The sequence below is a fragment of the Gopherus flavomarginatus genome, chromosome 6 (assembly GCF_025201925.1).
Source record: "Gopherus flavomarginatus isolate rGopFla2 chromosome 6, rGopFla2.mat.asm, whole genome shotgun sequence".
Lineage (NCBI taxonomy): Eukaryota > Metazoa > Chordata > Testudines > Testudinidae > Gopherus > Gopherus flavomarginatus.
In genome coordinates, this window is record NC_066622.1 from 109,906,688 (window position 1) to 109,923,371 (window position 16,684).

Consider the following 16,684-nt stretch of genomic DNA (forward strand, 5'->3'; position numbering starts at 1 on the left):
AATTTGACTGGAAAAGCTGCAACTCCCAGTATGATTCATTTTCTCTTTCTCTTTACAAAAGAAAATCTATGCCAAAGGTACATGGACTGCATTGACCCTCTGAATCACCCTTTTAAAATTGTAGTAAACTTCATTCTCTGTAGGGTTTTTACTACTTCTCCAAGTAAAACACTTTTAAATAGTTTTTGGTTCATGAGAATGAAATGAGATTAGCTAATATTCTGTTACTTTTTTTCCTAAAAAGCGATTGCATGTGACCGCTATTTATAGGAATCTCTTATCAGTATGGTTGATATTGGTTCACTAATTGGGCAATTTGATTATAGACCGGTTTAGTTCTATAAAATCGTTTGTTTCATGTTATAGTATCTTTGAGATAAAAAATTAGATTTTTTTGTTGTGACATGAGTTAAACTTGCCTATATTTTATTAGTCATACTTGCAGATTTGAACAGATGGCTTGTGTCTGTACATATGCAAATACTATTTATGTTGGATTAATATTAGCAATCTATAATATTTTTAATAATTGTTATTCCTATATGTAAATCTTCTGGCAGGAAACAGTGAAAGTTGCAAAAACTACATAAGTTTCATTCTTCCAATTGTGCAAAAATACTGATGTCCGGACTAAAAAGACTAATTGTTATGTTTTGCAAGTTTATTTGAGGCATGATGACTGAAGAAAATGAAGGGTGCTGTTGTTATAATAGAAGTGGTGTATCTGGTTTGACCTTTCATAACTTGCAGGTTTAATGAAGAGAGATTGTTGTCAATTAGTGTAAGGGAGGCTTCTATGAAAATATGTGATAAGCTCAAAAGTAACAAAAATAATCACAAGTGATCTTACTACTGGACACATCTAGTGTTAAAAACAAAAATGATTATACTAATTGTCTCATCGAAATTCAGCACTACAACTGAAGCATGAAGGAGTCAAAAACAAACAACCAAGATGTACAAAAAGGACAAAATATAAAAAGAAATTTATTGAGGAGGAAAATATATTTGTGAGTTGTGGTCTTTCTGTCAAACTCAGTTACTTAAGGATTGACAGAACACAGTAGATAGTTCATCAAATATACAGGTGTGTGTGTGTGTGTGTGTGTGTGTGTGTGAGAATAAGCCAGTCAAAAAGGTGGGCCATTAAGTGTAGATGTGGGTGAAAAAAGGAAACAACAGGTCAAATCACTGTGAACAATGGGGTCTTCTTTATTGGCTTCTTAGTTGGCTTGAATATTTGCTGTTGCAATTGGAGGGCAGTTGCTTTTCTTTAAAAGCATAGTGTTTGCTAAATATCATTCTGCTATCACTATCAATGGCATACTTAGAACTGTCAGTAACATTGGAACATTCAGGGTGTTCAAAGTATTCACTGAGTGGTGAGCAACTCAGAGAATAACATATTGGATATTTGACTGGAGGCTGGAGGGGGATGGGAATGGGGAGATTAGTACCATAGTTAACTTTTTATTTTTGGATATATCAAAATGTCTTCTCTTATGTGTTGGCTTTTTTTAAAAGAAAAACTATTTAGCAATAAATTTTTTTCACTGATCTAGAAGCTGATTGAATTTGGATTGCAAGTCCTGAACCTGTATAGATTGATAAGAGAAAGTAAAGTGTTCTACATGCTCTGTAGTAGTCTGAGATGGCAGGGACATGATGTTCTACTGCTACTTTTAGTAGTCCTCTTGCTGTCACTCTGGCTGGTGTTCTGCCTGAATACATTGCTACAGGTGGCATGGAAACTCTGGAAAAAAAAGATGATACCAGAACCACCATCAATAGTTTGAGATTAGTATGCATATAAGGCTGAAGTATAATATGTTTGGCCACTGAAGCCTGGATCAAATTATGTTCGAAATCATTTGTTTCCATTTTAATCAGAATGGTCAGCCAGCAGCAAGGAAGGAATGTGCACGTACAATCATCATGCTTTACGTCTCAGACTATACTGACACCATTGGTTGATACAATGAATCCAGAGCTCAATAACTTGAGTAAGTGACCATCCCCTCTGGTTTTTCAACTGCTGCAACTGGTTGAGTGTTACTTTTCTTAAAAGTGTAGTGCTCCATGCCTCTTGGTGACATGTGGTTTAAAAGGAGCAGGGCAGAGCAGAGTGGGCTGACCGCAGCATTTACTCAGCATGCTATAAATGACCTATAGTTCACTATTTGACAATCGGTCCATATCTGTGATAATGTGAGCATGCCTTCCTTACTGTCTATAGCTTGTTTTTCAATCACATGGTAGTCTCTGGTGCTTAGCATCATAAAACTATTTAACAGAATGTCTGGAGATACCAGAGGGATATTACCTGGGCATTAGCTGCAGCCGTACATTTTAAGAGTGGTTGGTATGAAATATTTAGATGGCAGTAGAAGTCTAGAGAGTGCAATGCTGACAGCATAGGCCTGTATGCATGAGCAATTCACTATCCAGTCACTATTCTTGTTTTATACATTGTCACTTTTCTTGAACATGTCTCTTCAACTTGTGCTTCAAAAGGTGGTGGTGCTTTCAGGGTTCAAAACAAGTTGTTCACTTCAGCAAAACTGGATGGAGTTCCATAGTCTTTGAGAGTGGACTCATAGGTGTGGTCAGTTACAGGCTAGCAGTGGGTGGCAGTAATCTAGGGAAATAAAACCACACTGAGAATTGGCAGGCACGCACAAAGACAAGTAATTACAAACTTGGTAGCTGGTGAGTGGTGGAATGTTAATTTTCTTATGAGCCTGTATGAGAGAGAATACCATTCCAAACCATCAGTCTGTTTGTTAAAATTCCCAGTCTCTGCTTGAATCTCTTGATTTGAAGAAAAAAGTAAGTTTCTAGTCTTCTTCCATGCAAAGATAGCCTGGAAAATGTAAAAGGATATGAACCAATCACTAGGGGTTAAAGCTTGGAGCCGATTTTTTCCTAAGCATTGTGGGTTATTAACAGTCAACCTGGTTTAGGATTTGGTGTTCAGAAAAAAGAATAACTCCAGGTCTTTGGGGTTGTGGGTTGGTGTATTTTTGTGGGGGAGGAGGGGTTAGAGTGGTGGTGAAGACTGCATACTGAGTTTATGGTTGTAATCAGTGTCACGTAAACTACTGCTGAAGGCACTAGAGCCACTGTAAGCTCCCTAATAGCTAGCTGCCTGGGCTTGTGTCAGTGCCTTTGCTGAGCACCCTGCACGACTTGTGACCATAAGGAAGGGCAACTAGGTAGTAAGAAAGTCAATGTGGTCTAGTCGACTAATCAAAGGCCTGAGAACAAGGGACTAATCCCAGCTCAGGCACTGACTCTATCTGTGGCCTTTGTTAAGTTACGTAAGCCAGATATTTTAAACCTGTGTGCCTAAAGTTATGCACCCAAAGACAGAGGTGGAATACCCTAGTTCACCCTTGTGTCTTTTTCTTCTCTCTCTCCAGTGTTTTTCTGTCACATTCACTAGTCATGCTGAAGCTGGCTGGGAAATATGTTTTGTTCCTATGAAAAAAAGATGAAAATTTTACTTTAGAAGATTTTTCTTCAGAAGTTTGTCAGGTTTTTATTGAGAACCCCAAATAGCTTGTTATTTTTTGGCCAAAAATTAATTGAAAACAAATTTCCAAGTTGATGAAAAAGCCATTTTTAATTAAAAAAAATTGAATGGAAGATTTTGACCTGCTCTAATCAGTCCTTCTTATTCCCTTTGTTCATTTGCCAGCATCATACTACACTCTCTGTACTTGCCTTTGGCCCAGAAGCTGTGAGGAGAAACAGGAGCACCTGGCATTGGCCACTGTTGGAAGACAGGATACTGGGCTAGATGGACCTTTGGGCTGACCCAGTATGGCTGTTCTTGTGTTCTAACACCAGCCCACAGTTTTTTCATCAGTGGTTGCCTGCATGTGTTAGTGCGACTGCACTGCTCATAGGCTCACCATTTGCAGAGTGTCCAGAGTCTTGCACTTTGCATGGATCTGACTGTGGCCTTGTCTACATTAGAAACTCTTACCAGCATAGCTGTGTTGCTTAACGATATGTTTGTTTTTTACTGACATAGCTGTGACTGCAAAAGTCCTAGTACACTGCTACCTCAATATAATACGACCCAATATAACATGAATTTGGATATAACGCATTAAAGCAGCGCTCCGAGATGGCAGGGCTGCCCACTCTGGTGGATCAAAGCAAGTTCGATATAATGCGGTTTCACCTATAACACGGTAAGATTTTTTGGCTCCCAAGGACTGCATTATAACGAGGTAGAGGCGTATAAGTGCAGTTTTACCAGTTTATACCAGTACAGCTTATGTCCATTCAGCCAGGTCTACACTTAAATGTTTTGCTGGCATGTTGGTTAAGAGTGTGCAAAAAAAAATCTCACCCCTCCCTACCTGACAGACCTATGCCAGCATAAGCCCTAATATAGATGGAGTTGTACTGTCGAAGTCTGTTAGCTAGTGTAGCTTATTTCATTTGGGAACTGTTATAAGCTATACCAGTGAAAGAACTTTTTGTCGGTATAAGCTATGCCTCCACTAGGAGTGTTTGCCAGTAGGGCTATTCCGGCAAACCCTGTCCAGTGCAGATACTGATACCAGCAAAGCTTTCCTAATGTAGACAGTACTTTGTGTGGAAGAGTATTATCATGAAGAGGTTGCTTGTTGTGAGGCTTCCTGGGGACAGGAAGGCAGCACAATTTATGTCAGAACTGCAGTGCTCCTTGAGGTGCATATGTACTGATCCATCCTGTTGTCTGTCTTACCAGCTCAGCTGGCCAGTGGCTACTTCAGGTGACAATTCTCCTAGGGCTGACAAAAACCATGAGACAATATTCTGTTTTTTTGTTTTTAAACTGACAGGGACAGGCCCTGAAAATGAAGTAGTTGAGCTTCTAGCAAAAAACAGATTGTCTCTGTCTGTCTGTCATGAAAATCTGCTACTATACAGGATACTACATGAGGAGCTCGGGGAAATTACAGCCCAGTAAGCCTTACATTTGTACCCGGTAAATTGGCTGAAACAATAATTAAAAATAGAATGATACCTAGAATATCATGATATCATAGCAATTAACAAGCATGGCTTCTGCAAAAGAAAATTTTCCCTTAGCAATCTCTTAGAATTCCTTGAACAGATTAATAAAATAGTGGCTAAAAAAGAGCCAGTTGATATTTGTTTGGACTTTTTTAAAAGGCCTTTGACAAAGTCCCTCATGAGAAGCTATTAAAGAAATGAAGTAGTTGTGAGGCAGAGGTAAAATGCTATCATGGATCAGAAACTGGCAACGGACAGAAAACAAAGAATAGGAATAAAGGTCTGTCAGGTAGGGAGGGGGCTCCTTTATACTATAAAGGTCAGTTTTCATCATGCTAAAGGTAAACGGTGGGGTGCTTACAAGATTCTGTACCAGGACTGGTCTCAGAGTCGGGGCTCCAGCTGAAGCCCGAATGTCTATGCTGCAATTTTATAGCCAGCCAAGTTATATGAGCCGAGTTAGCTGACCTGGACTCTGAGACTCAGTACTACGGGTGTATTTTTTTTTTTTTTTTTAAATCAGAGTGTAGATGTACCCACTGATGGTAGGACTTGATGTTTTCAGTAGTAAAAGGAGTATCCATAGTTACAATAACAAATATTAGGGTGGATAAAAATTTACAACTTAAAAAAATTACTTACATTTATATTAAATATAGGTTTTTTTTTTTAATTAAACTTGAAATTATGGCAGCCTGTGTTAAGGCCTGAACTTACTATAATCAATTGTCAATGTCAGTAGCATTTTCTGCAGGGTACAGAGAGAATATTTTCTTCAGTTTATTCAACTAGTTCAGTTCAATGACTAGTTCATTCATAGTTAAGAAGTCAAGTGGGAGTTGAAAATGCAGGAAAGCTTGTTTTCCTTTTCCTATCTATGAAAGAAAAATACATGTGAGAGGCTGAGATCTACAAGTTCTAAAACTTTGAACATAAGAATGGTCATACTTGGTTAGACCAATGGTCCATCTAGCCCAGAATCCTGTGGCCAATGCCAGGTGTTTCAAAGGGAATGTACAGAACAGGCAATCAACAGGTGATCCATCCTGTCGTCCACTCCCAGTTTCTGGCAAATAGAGCCTAAGGACATTCAGAGCATGGTGGTGCATCACTGACCATCTTGGCTAATAGCCGTTGATGGACCTATCCTCCATGAACTTATCTTGTTCTTTTTTGAACCCTGTTATAATTTTGGCCAGTTCTGAATGACAATTGTGGCTGGAAACAATCAATTCAGTTCACTAACCTACAGATAATACTTCATTTGTTTAATCAATCAGTCAGATTTAAATACAAAGCATGTTTTGATAAACCCTTTTTCTTATGTATCCAGCATATTTACAGTAGTTTTATTTAACTGTTTTTTTAAAATGTTGGTTTTGTGCATTTTTAATTAATTCAACTTTTCATCAGAAAAGAGCTTGACACAAATCACAAGTGAGAAATGCATCATTCACCATTTTCTAACTTAATAAAAATGTAAAAATTAAGAATCTGAATAAGTGTACTGACCACTATCAGAGACAGGATACTGGAGTAGAATGACCACTTGACTTATCTGATATGGCAATGCTAGTATTTGGAGTTCACATGACAAGCTTTTATTATTTGTAAAACCTGAAATTGTGCTGGTCATTTATATTAATGAAGAATGGCTGTGATCATGATGGACAGTCAGAGTTATTTTTGTTTGCTTTTTGTGGGGAACAGAACAGCAGTCAGTAATTTTGGTCAGAGGCGCCGACTTTCTAATGTGCCATGGGGTGCTTGACCCCTGCTTTACCCCAAGTCCTGCCACCACTCCATCCCTTCCCCCAAGACCCCACCCTGGTCTGCCTTATCCTGACCTGCCCTCACCCTGCCTGTTCCTGCCCCTGCTCCAACCCCTCACTCACTCCTCCCCCCTCCTCCCCAGCGCCTCCTGTACGTCGTGTAACAGCTGATTGTGGCAGGCGGGAGGCGCTGGAGAGGGAAGAGGAGGCGCTGACATATGGGTGCTGGGGAGAGGGGGAGGAGCTGATCGGGGGGCTATTGAGCACCCACTGGTTTGGTTCTCCCCCCCCCCCCCCAGCCCCACGTGGGTGCTCCAGACCCAGAGTACTCACAGCGTCGGTGCCTATGATTTTAGTGGCTCCTGAACGGCATTAGTGTTGGATGTCATCTTTTGTATCAAACTTTAGCCAGTAGATGTTGGATAAATTAGTAGCCCAGGCACCTATCCACGGGAATGAAAAAGAGCTTTCTTTCTCCCACTCCCCTGTCAGAGTATCCTGACTGTTAAGGGGAAAAGAGGAAATATTTCTGCTACTCTCCCTTCCCCAGGCCCTTGGTTGCTGCTAAAGTAAAAGTGCTCTCTGTGACACTCACACACAGAAGCAACCCTAGCTGTTGTGTTGGCCAGGGTGGAAAACATTTTAGGCATCCCCACCCATGAGTGGGCGAGCAAAAAAAATATTCACACAATTATGAAGAGGGGGCTGGCCAATCAGCTGATCAAAACCAGCTGCCCTTCTCTCCCCAAAAAGCCAAGCAGCACAGCGGTCGAGCACTCCCTGTACGGGCGTGCCCAAGGTGACCAACCGGGTTGCCCACCCTTAGAATTGGCCCTATATGTGTACACACTCGGTTGCTGTTTTGTCAGTCTTCCTCACCTGTGTGAGAAACTCAAGTGCTGTTTGCAGCTTTCCCTAGCAAAGTGAAATTGACATAAATGTTGTCCATTTCACTGCTGCCCAAGAAGTTCTGAATGAAAGTCTCCTGTAAAGGGACTGCATGAACAGTAAAGAACTGTTAGTCTGTGGGCTCAAAAAAATCCTGTCCCTTCAGTGCACATTTAGGAGGTTACCTCTACAACCAAGAACTTAAATTCTTTTAAAATAAAGGCCTAACTTCTGTACAAAATAGAAGGATTTAGGCCCCATTGGCTACTCATCTACTCTTAGTGGTAAGGTTTTTTTCCCCAAGCCCAGACAACAAATATATGTAGTCCGTATTTATGAAATGTATATGTTCAAGTGGTAAACAAAAGAGTTGGGAACACTAATAGAAAACCATAAGAACTATAAAGGCTTGGATAAATGGAACTCAAATAAAAATATCCATGCATTTAACATATTTTTTTTCAAATGTAGTATTTTAATGTACTTTTGAGTTTGGTTAGTACATTGACCAGTTATATTAGTGGATTGACCTTATTTTAGTTCATGTTGACATCATAATTAGATTTGTAAAGAGTTGTTCTGGTGTTGATTTGTTTCATCTTGACATTGTAACATGATCTTCGTGGAATTGCACGCTTACAGTTTTGCTAGTGGCTTAAAATTAGAATGTAAACATCAAGAGAACAATACAAAAACCCTGTGTGAACGACACATTGAAAAATAAAGACAAGACGTACAGATTCTTATCCTAAGTAGCACTAGCTTACTCTTACACTAGGGTGGGCAAACTATTGGCCAGCCCTTCAGATGTTTTAATCCAGTCCTTGAGCTCCTGCTGGGGAGCGGGTTCTGGGGCTCCTGGAAGCAGCAGCATGTCCCTCCTCCAGCTCCTACGTGTAGGGGCAGCAGGGGATTCTGCACGCTGCCCCCGCCCCAAGCGACGCCGCTACAGCTCCTAGTGGCTAGGAACTGCGGCCAATGGGAGCTGCAGGGGTGGTGCCTGCGGACTGGGCAGTGCACAGAGGTGCCTGGCCGTGCCTTCACATAGGAGCCAGAGAGGAGACTTGCCTCTGCTTCCAGGAGCTTGTTTGAGGTAAGCGCCACCGAGAGCCTGCACTCCTGACCCCCTCCCATGCCCCAACCCCCTGCCCCAGCCCTCATCCCCCTCTGTCCCAGCCCAGAACATCCTCCTGCATCCCCAACCCTTTATCCCCAGCCCCATTCCGAACTTGCACCCCCAGCCTGAGCCCTCCCCTCACACATCCCAACCATCTTCCTCAGCCCTCCCACACTCTGAACTCCCCATTTCTGGCCTCACTCCAGAGCCTGCACCCCCAGCTGGAGCCCTCACCCCCTCCTGCACCCCAACCCCTAATTTCATGAGCATTCATAGCCTGCCATACGATTTCCATACCCAGATGTGGCTTTTGGGCCAAAAAGTTTGCCCACCCCTGTCTTACACACACAACATTTCCCTTGTTTAGATGCTCAACACACTTCCCTGTGGGGAGCTGTCCTGCCCTTTGGAAAAAAACTTCTCCCTCCTTGTACAGGCAACACAATAGTGGGGCCAGGGGAGGCAGAGGCAGAGGCAGGAGTGCCTGAACACACATAGTCACATCATGTTCCTGAGTATAATCTGATCCCAGTCTGGCCCATACAGTACTTGTGAAGTGGGAAAGTTAATGTTACTTGTGTGAAATAATATGTATGATCTAAACACTACATCTATATTGTCTGTATGCATGTAATTTTCCATTTTCCCCTTTAAAGTTGGGGAGAAACCCTACCCAGGCTTAAAGTTTAGAGTGGAGGGTTTGAAATGTATAGCTCTTTGAAGTGAATGGATTGTGGGAAGGGAGGAGCTAATGAGTCAGATCTTGAGGCATAGATGAACTGCACAATGCATAGGTCAGGGTAGGTGGGTGCAAAGATGACAAAGCTCACATTAGCACTCCTCGATACAGTTGTATGTAGGTAACTACCTCTTTTACCATGTTAGAACAGCCTAAAGGCTCTTGTCATTTACTTAGGCTCCAAATGTTCATAAGAGACTGAAAATGCCAATGACCGTTGTGGCGCGCACACCCCTATTCTTTTGGCCATGCCCCTTTTATCTGCTATTCCAGTAGCAGAGAACGGGAATGGCATCTGAGTACCTACATTGGCACCGCACCGTGGGAGGATGGCTTGTATGCTGCATTGATAGTCCATGCACTGGGTAACCTTGTTTAAGGGCCAGATTGCTGTGTGCCAGGAAATCTGTTTCAATATCTTAACTACTGCTTGGCTGGAGACAGCTGTCTGCAAGGTTGGGTTATTAGGCCAGCGGTGCATCCATTTCCAAATGGACAGCTGTACCTTCACAATGGAGGGGGTTGGGAACTTATCACTAAAATGAAAGGTTAACATTTTACAGAATCTTGCAAAATGCAGAGAAATCATAAATTGATGGGATCCACAATTTTCTCACATCCATGATTTTTTTTTTCTTGCCCCCGATGTGAAGACATAGGTTTCTGGAGGTCCGAAGATATATGTACCTGAAGTTCATAATTTGGTATAGTATTACTCAGTCTGTGGAATCTCTGTATGACTATACTGTAATGCTGCCTAAGGCCCATCAACTCACAATTCACATCCATTAGCCTACACATGAGGTGCCTTCTAGAAAAAAATAAAGGGCTTTCTCTGTATGGCAGTCAGTCCCTCTCTAGAAGGCAGAGACATGCAGATGTTTGGGAGAATGACTGAGAGGTTGTCAGCTGCAAGCAACAGCCATGAGCTGAAACACTGCGAATCATATAACAATACAATTTCCAGTCTTTGGCCTTTTTCTTGATTTCTCCCCTCCTCCCCCTCCAGACCTGGATGCATCATCTTATAGTCTGAATTTAACACTGGTGAGAGTAAATGACTTCGGTTTTTAATCTGTTTCTCTTCTTGCTTTCTTAAACTAACATCATCTTGTTTAAATGTAGTTATAATTGGGATCTGATTGTTATCTGTGTGTCCCTGGGAACAGAGGCTCCTTTGCTCTTGGGGACTGAGTAGGGTGGACCACAAAGGTGGCTTATGTAAGCTGGGGCATGGTCCCACCATTGTGGGAAACTTTCCTGGCTTTTGCAGTACCCCGGTGAAGAGGGCGAGCGAAAGGATCTGAGTCCTCGCTCCCACTTCCTTTACCCAGAGGCCTCCCTGTCCTCGAGGACTCCCCTTCCACTCTCAAGTCTGGCAGAGTCCTCGTAACCCCAACAAGTCTGGGCCCAGGATTCCTGTGGGGCTCAACCCCCAATCCTGCTGTGGTTGCCTGGGACAGGGGCTAGGGTGTCCCCACTCCGGGGTACTCTCTCTGCACTGGGCATCTCCCTGACCCACTGATCATTACGTACATGTAAGGAGGCGCCCTGGCTCCCCGCCGCGCCTGAGAGGGATGAGCCAGAGCAGGTGCCTCAGTGGGCGGAGTCAGCACTCCCTGTCCCCGCCCCCTGGAAGTCAAGGGGCGGGACAGGAAGTATAAAAGCCCGGCCCCAGTGCTCAGTTGGGAGCAGGCTGCTGGAGAGGACAGACGCTGGTGCCTGGGCTCCCGCCGGGCCCAGCCTGCCCCGTGCCCACTATCCAGAGGAGCGCTGGCCGGACCTGCCCCACGCCCAATATCCAGAGGAGCGCTGGCCGGACCTGCCCCGCGCCCACTACCCAGAGGAGCGCTGGCTGGACTTGCCTCAGACCCGGTACCCGGAGGAACGTCGGCCTGACCTGCCGTGTGCCTGATACCCCGAGGAGTGGCCTGAGCTTCCCCATGACCGGTACCCGGAGGAGCCCATGGTCTGGGACCCCCTAGACGATGCCGGCAAGGACCAGGTACCCAGAGAGGGGGAGGTTGGAAGTGGCCCGGGGGTAGCCGACCCTGGTTTGGCTCCTGAAGAGCCCGAACCCATGTCAGTGTGTTGCAGCCAGGATCCCCACTGACCGCAGCGGGTCTTGACCGCTGCTAGGGCCCCAGGCTGGAACGCAGTGGAGTGGGAGGGCCTGCGTTCCCCCTGCCACCTGTAACCGAGTGGCAGACTCCCCCTCTTCCCGCCTATTGCCACTGCTCTGTCCTGATTCAGAGGGCCAGAGCTAATTAGACTTGTGTTTGGTGCCCCGCCCGGACCAAGGGCTGGGCCCCTTTGGCTTTGCCACTGCTCTGCCCCAATCCAAAGGGCCAGGGTTAACTAGAACTTTTACTTCCCCGCCCTGCCAAGGGCCTGGGCTGATACTGTGTTTGCTCAGCCCCTGCTAGAGGCCTGAGCTTGAACTGCTACTGCCCCGCCCTGCCCAAGGGCTGGGGCTTATTTACTTTGAGAGCCCCGACCCCGGCTAGAGGGCCGGGGCTCTACCTTGTTTGCAGACCCTGTACCCCCCTCCACACCTGCGGAGGGGCTAAGCCTACCCGGACTGCGGCGTGCTAGGAGGCGCCCTGGCTCCCCGCCGCGCCTGAGAGGGACGAGCCCCACCACGACCGGCTTACAGTACAGTTCAAAGCAAATACAAGTTGTTTAATTAACAATTAATTTAAAAAAATAATAAGGAAAAATGGCAGGGAACATTACAAAGTTTCTCTGGATATCAGGGCACTTCACATTCTATTCATTGTAGGTCCCAGGTCTCCTTCTCAGGCCCTGGCTCTGCTGCAGGGATGCTGCTGGTTGGACACTTGTCATAAACAGATAGTTAAGGATTAATGTCTCTTTTACCTGTAAAGGGTTAACAAACAGGGAACCAACCACCTGACCAGGGGACCAATCAGGAGACAAGATACTTTCAAATCTCGGTGGAGGGAAGCCTTTGTTTGTGTTTTTTGGGTTTTGCTTTGTTCTCTCTGGGCTCTGAGAGTGACCATACGTACCTACAGGCTCTCTAATCTTCTATTCCAATTTTGTGAGTATAGAAAGGCGGTATAGTCTTTTTATTTGTTTTCCTTTATTTGCAAATGTGTAGTTTGCTGGAAGTATTTTAATTTATATTTTGCTGGGGGGAGGCTTCTTTCTAGTGTCTATAAGCTGACAGACCCTGTAATATTCCATCTTGAATTTACAGTGACTTTCTTTATTCTTTTTTCTTTTATTAAAAGTTTTGCTTTTTATGACCTCTCTGATTTTTTCCCTTGTTAAGGCTCAAGGGAATTGAGTCTGTACTTAACAGGGAAGGAGAAGGGTGGAATCCCTTTGTTTAGATTCACGGAGCTTGAATCTGTATATCCCTCCAGGAGCCTAGGGAGGGAACACCTGGAAGGGAGGAGGGGGAAGGAAAATGGTTTATTCCCCTTTGTTGTGAGACTCAAGGAATTTGGGTCTTGGGGGTCCCCAGGGAAGGTTTTGGGGGAGACCAGAGTTTATCAGGCACTCTAAGTCCTGATTGGTGTCAGCACTACAGGATCTAAGCTGGTAATTAAGCCTAGGGGAATTCATGCTAGTACCCATATTTTGGACGCTAAGGTTCAGAATTGGGAATTATATTATGACAACACTTGCAATGGTGGTGGCCACACACCTCTGGGCTTTGGGTTGTGAGACTCTTCTTCCCAGCATCAGCCCCCCGTCGGGTTAAGATCCCCCTGCAGGGACCCTTGGCTGGGGGTGTCTTTCTGCGCTGGGCCCTTTGCCCAAGGTCCCCCCTTGGCTTGCCCCAGTTGCTCACCACACCTGGCTTTGTGGCTGCAGCTCTGCTCCCAGCACAGGATCTACTCTCTCCCTGGGCTATGTCTGGCTCTGCTCCCAAGTCTGACTTGTTTCCTGAACTGCTTTTCTGGCCTCTCTGGATCTGGCACAGCTCTGCTCCCCAGCTCAGCTTGGGCCCCTGCTTTCTCCTTAGTTCGGCCCCACTCTATCTGACCCAGGCAATTCTAGCTCACAGGGAGGACGGGACCTCCTTGGCCTCCTGACTCCCTGATTAGCCTGCCCATCCTGTCAATCAGGCTCAGAGGCTAAGGCTGACCTGGAGCATTGGCCTCTCCCCAGTCTTTTAGTGCTGAGAGCTAGCCAACCAAAACCCCCCCACTGAATGTTAGTAAGGGGGCAACAGTCCCCTTACACATAAAATAAACTCTCATGGCTAGTAGTGTGCAGAGACTGCCAATAACAGGGAATGACCATATGTTTTAATGAGGCATTTGCAATCTCTCTCTTGTGAATTGTCCCTGCTGCTTTAGATCAGAAGCCTCTGTCTTGGCTGGGCAACTGGTGAGGCTAAGAAGGGAGAGCATGCATTTGTTTTTTCATTGTTATCACAAAAGGGTGGAGAGCCATTGCACTCTGCAAACATTTCAGCAGATAACTACAAAGCACGCTCAGTTATGATTTTTTGATTATTTAATTTCTTTTCATTTCTTTTCATTCCCTATCACCAAATTTAACCAAAAAGGTTTTATTCATAGAGGTTAACCACTGGTTAACTTTGGAGGGTGGGCAGGATTTATTCGTATATCATCTTTATAATATTTGGGATCAAAGAAGTCTTTTGCTTTTTTCATCTTAGTATTTAGCTCCTTTTAAAAAAATATTTTTTCTCCAACTTTAAATAAAACACAAACTAACATAATTTCCTTCTGGCATGAGACCAACCAAAGCTTTAGACCCAAAAATATTTTTTATACAGCTTTGGTTTGTAATGGAACTTTGCACAGTGTGTAACTGAAATGGCAGCTATTACAGCTGCCCAGTCGTGATATCCCAAAGCACTTTACAAAGTATAAAGAAAAATGGAAGCTAGGAAGCTGTGTGGGTCTTATTTAATAGCAAAATTAAAAAATACAGTCAGTTTTTTCAAACTTGAGTGCCTAAAGTTTAAGGCAATCAGAGTTCTCTGAGCAGAGCTGAAGAAATATTTACCCTCTGAGGCTGAGAGAAATTGGACTAGTTATGTTCCCTATCCTAATAACTTAGCATTTATATATAGTGCTTTGTGTGTTCAAATAACTTTGCAAACATTAATAATCTTAACATCCCTGCAAAGCATGTAGATATATTTGTTTTACAGATGGACAGTTTAAAGCCAACAATTTTTAGACCTGGGACCTTTAAAGTTAGGTTTGATTTCCCCCTTCCTGCCCCCCAGTGATAATGGGTTGGGTTGGTATGCTCTGCCTCTCATACTGCCCTTATCCATTATCTGTCCCACTCTGACAGCAACCTCCTTCCCTCTCTGACAATGCCCCTGTTCTGTTTTCATCCTCATCCTCATTTTCCAGCCTTTCCAAAGGCACGACTTCTGCAGCCTTCTTTAGGAAGTGAGCAGTTGAGGAGTCCTCATGACAGGGGATGGTGGGACTAGCAGTGTGATTTGGTATTCCTTTCCTTATTCTCCTCCACTCCTATCCAAGTATTAGATGAGTCCCGTAAACTTACATTTCATTGTCTCCCATCTGTGTTCACAAGCTGAGAGTTGGTGAACAAAGGTTAGAGTTGGTTGTCTGTGCTGAATGCCAATTTTTAAAAAAATGTTTCTTAATTTACAAACAGCTTGTCCAATTTAACATCAATTTATTTTTCTGTTGATAAGTCCCTCGTGTTCAATTGACATATTGAAGTCCAACTCTGCAAGGAAAAGGTCTACTGATTTACTTTTAAAAAAAAAAACTATAAAAATTTGCCTTTTGATTTGGGCATGGTATGGTGGAGCCAATGTCATGCTTAAAATGGAAACTCATTTGCAATCTTTAATTCTGATGTGGCTGCCATCTCTCTCTATCCAGTGTCCAGTGAAGCCATCGAAAAGACTCCATAGTCTTCAGTGAGACTACTGTCATGCTTAAATCTAAGCATGTGTTTAAGTTCTTTCCTGAATCAAGCCAGAGTGTGTGAACCTCTGCAGGATTGATCTGACTTTGCATCCTATTTCTGGACTTCACAAAGGTGGAATAGAAGAAAAATAATTTTAAATCTAGTTACTTGAATTTTTTTGTATATTCATTTATATTTACAGAATTCCATTTTTACTGCTTTGGTTTTGCACCACATTATTAAATGCTGAGGCTTCTGTCTTGGCCCTACTTTTGATAATCTATGCATTACTGATACTTTCTGGTTGTAATATTTTTTTTTTTGTTCCCAGGGATACAACATTAATGAAGTCTCTCTGCAATGTATAGCCTCCTGTGTACTTCTAGGGGTTTCTAAATTCAGAAACTGACATGTGCACTGGAGAATGAAGAAAAAGAAAAGGCTTATTATTTTCATACTCTACTGCATCCTCATGGTAGCGCTAAGTTTCTGGATCTTAAAGTTAGACCCAGGTGTGTATCCAGCAAAAAACAAGAAATTGAGTCAGGATAACAGGCCAGATGTCTGAGTTTTCACTGTGTTTCCAACTCCCTTTTTCCCTCCATCTTTTATTCAAATTATAGAAGTTGAATATAGCTAGCAAAAGTTAATATATACATCTTCTCATGAGCTCCTGCTTTATAGACTATGTAAAATAATGATAGTTCAAACAATATCTCAGTGATACAAAATGGAAAATTTCAGACTAGATTTTTTTTCCTTGAGAAAAGGGATGGGGGGGGGGTTAAGATTACAGTTCTGTTTTTATAGAACTGCCTGTAATGTGAATCTTTGCTGGATGAAGAGTCAGGCATTCTAAATCTCATCAAAATATCAATAAAATCCAATCCTGATGCCAGGGTATTCAGAAAAGAGTACAGCATCTTTTTTTCATTCCTGCATGGTAATACACATAGAAAATTGTGCTTTAATACTCCAAGGAATTGTTCTACTTTGCTTCTATAATGAATCAGTTTCCTTTAATCAAGTGAAAGCCAATGGGGATACACAAACATCTAACGTGGTTTTATTTTGCCCACTGGGAGATATTTGGATTAGTGCTGGCTTGCACTAGAAGGAAATGCAGTAAAAGCATTTTTACCCCCTCCCCAAAAAAGGAAAAATACAATGTTCTCATCCCACTCCAGCAGTTACTGTATACTTGTTGTTGTGTTTCTAAAATGTTAGATCATATTCTATATTACATTT

General features: G+C 43.3%; 1 protein-coding gene across 3 annotated transcripts in view; it reads left to right on the top strand.

The window, feature by feature from the left end:
- The window catches only part of LOC127054033 (heparan sulfate glucosamine 3-O-sulfotransferase 1-like), a 115,152-nt gene that overhangs the window by 1,174 nt on the left and 97,294 nt on the right, over positions 1–16,684 (top strand). The window lies entirely within an intron of this gene.